This window comes from Artibeus jamaicensis, unplaced genomic scaffold (assembly GCF_021234435.1).
Source record: "Artibeus jamaicensis isolate MK-2021 breed Jamaican fruit bat unplaced genomic scaffold, CSHL_Jam_final contig_760, whole genome shotgun sequence".
NCBI classification, from domain to species: Eukaryota; Metazoa; Chordata; class Mammalia; order Chiroptera; family Phyllostomidae; genus Artibeus; species Artibeus jamaicensis.
The window spans coordinates 1,262,453-1,265,376 of NW_026521955.1; the positions used below are offsets into that span (position 1 = coordinate 1,262,453).

General features: G+C 37.9%; 1 pseudogene; it reads left to right on the forward strand.

Annotated features, from left to right (window-relative positions):
• Positions 1-2,410: 2,410 nt before the first annotated feature.
• On the forward strand, positions 2,411-2,708 carry LOC119062930 (28S ribosomal protein S21, mitochondrial-like; annotated as a pseudogene).
• Positions 2,709-2,924: the final 216 nt, after the last annotated feature.

Sequence of the window (2,924 nt, forward strand, 5' to 3'; positions counted from 1 at the left end):
TTCTCCACAACCTCTCCAACACTTGTTTTTTGTTGCTTTTAAACCCATATTTTATATTCAATTAATATTCCAAGGAGGAAACAAGCACATACAATTGATTAACGATGGTTTATTCAAGAAATGATGTTGGGAAAGTTGGACAGATACGGGCAGAAAAATGAAACTGGACAACCATGTTTTTAAAAAATATTTTATTTGTTTATTTTTAGAGAGAGGGGAAGGGAAGGAAAAAGAGTGGGAGAGAAACATTAATGTGTGATTGCCTCTCATGTGTCCCCTACTGGAGACCTGGCCTGCAACCCAGGCATGTGCCCTGACTGGGAACCGAACTGGCAACCCTATGCTTCACAGGCCCATGCTCAATCCACTGAGCTACACCAGCCAGAGTGGACTACCATCTTGCACCACACACAAGAATAAACTCAAAATGGATCAAAGACTTAAATGTTGGAAGTGAAAGCAAAAAAATTCTGGAAAACAACATAGGCAGCAAAATCTCAGAGATTGTTCATAGAAATTTTTTATTGGATATATCTCCCCAAGCAAGGGAAACAAAAGAAAAAATAAACAAAAAAACTAAAAATTTTGCATAGCAAAGGAAATCAGCAACAAAGTAAAAAGACAACCCACAGAATGGGAAAACATATTCACTGATACATCTGATATGAGGTTAGTATCCAAAATTTATAAAGTACTTACAAAACTCAACAGTAAAAAAACAAACAAGGACCTGAATGGACACTTCTCCAAAGAAAACATACAGAGGGCCCATAGACATATAAAAAAATGTTCAACATTACTGATCATCAGAGACAGTGCAAATTAAAACCACAATGAGATATCACCTCACACCTGTCAAAATGGCCATACTCAATAAATAAAAACAACAAGTGCTGGTTAGGATGTGGAGGAAGGGGAACACTTTTGCACTGTTGGTGGGAGTGCAGGTTGGTGCAGCCACTGTGGAAAACGGGATGGAGATACCTCAAAAAATTAGAAATGGGTCTGCCTTTTCACCCAGTGATCCCACTTCTGGGAATATATGTGGAGGAACCCAAACTACTAATTGGAAAGAACATAAACACCCCTATGTTCATTGTAGTGCTATTTACAATCATCGAGATATGGAAACAGCCCAAGTGTCCATCAGTAGATGAAAAACGACTATGTGACATTTACACAATGGAATACTACTTGGCCATAAGAAAGACAATTTTACCCATTGTGACATCATGGATGGACCTCCAAAACATCCTGCTAAGTGAAATAAGCCAGTCAGAGGAAGACAAATACCTTATGACTTCACTCATATGTGGAATCTAATGAACAAACTGAACTAACAGCAAAACAGAGACAGACTCATAGATGGAGAGCAGATGACAGCTAGTAGGATGCATAGACATGGACAACATTGTGGTGATTGCTGGAATGAGGGGTGTATCAGGGGACTAAATGGTAATGGAAAAATACAATAAAGATTAAATTGAAAAACTATAAAAGTTGAAGTACAGTTGGCAAAAAGGGTTTCAAGAAATATGACAAAAATGTTTATCACAATGTTATTTATAAATAAAATGGAAAAATCTAAGTATACAACAGTAGAGAATGGTGAAGTGAATTATACAGATCTATAGAATTAAATTTCGCAACTATTAAACAATTATGTTTCAACTCCAGTAAGAAAATGAAGCCATAGACTAGAAGAAGGTATTCATAAAACATATATCTAGCAAATAACTGGTAACAAAGATACACAGAGAATTTCTAAGCTCAACAATAGAAAAACAAACAATCCAATTAAAAATTGGAAAAATATTTCAGGAGACACCTCACAAAAAGAAACCTGTGAATAACAAGTAAACATATGAAAGATGCTCATCATCATTAGTGATCAGAGGAATGCAAATTAAGGCCATGAGGAAATACCACGATATACTCATTATTATAGTTATAACTTAAAAGACAACACCATGAAACATTGACAGGAATGCTAACACTTGGCACTCTGACACATTGCTACTGAAAATGTAAAATGATACAACCAATCTGGGAAAATTTTGGAAGTTTCTTAAAAACTAAACACATACCCACCCCAGATCAAGAAATTCCACTGTTAGGCATTTACTCATGAGAAGTAAAGACTTATATTCACAAAGGGAATTGTATAAGAATGTTTATTGCAGCTTTATTCATAGCGGTCAAAAACTGGACTCAACCCAGCTGCCCATCAATAGGAAAATGGATACATTAGTGTATTTGTACAATGGAATAGTAACTAGCAGTAGAAAAGAACAAACATCTGCTCATTTGTCTCTGTGTGTGTATATACACAGCAAAGTGGATAAATCTAAAATACATCATGCTAAAAGAAATAAGCCTTAGCTCTGCACTAGCAGGGTCAGGTGGGTGCTGGGTCCTACGGAGTGAAGACTTAATTCCAAGTCATGGCAAAACATCTGAAGTTCATTGCCAGGACTGTGATAGTGCAGGAAAGGAATGTGGATGGTGCATACAGGACCCTAAACAGAATCCTCACCATGGATGGGCTCATTGAGGACATCAAGCGGCACCGGTACTAGGAGAAGCCCTGCCTCCGCCAACAGAGGGAAAGCTATGAAACCTGCTGGAGGATCTATAACATGGAAATGACTCGAAATATCAACTTCCTGATGCGAAGGAATTGGCCAGATCCATGGCAGGTCTGCTGAGGCCTGTGGGTAGTGGGCCCAGTAGGAAAACCTCTATCCAGTCACGTCTCCAAGTCTTTCTTTCTGCAACCCCATTTTCTCTTGCCGTTTCTTGCAATAAACTCAATCACATATTTATAAGAAGGCCTGTGTATGTAGAAACAATCCCACTGGTCAGCAGTGGACCCTCTCTTTTATTAAGTGGAAGAGAAACTGAATCAAAAGTGGTCTAGGAGT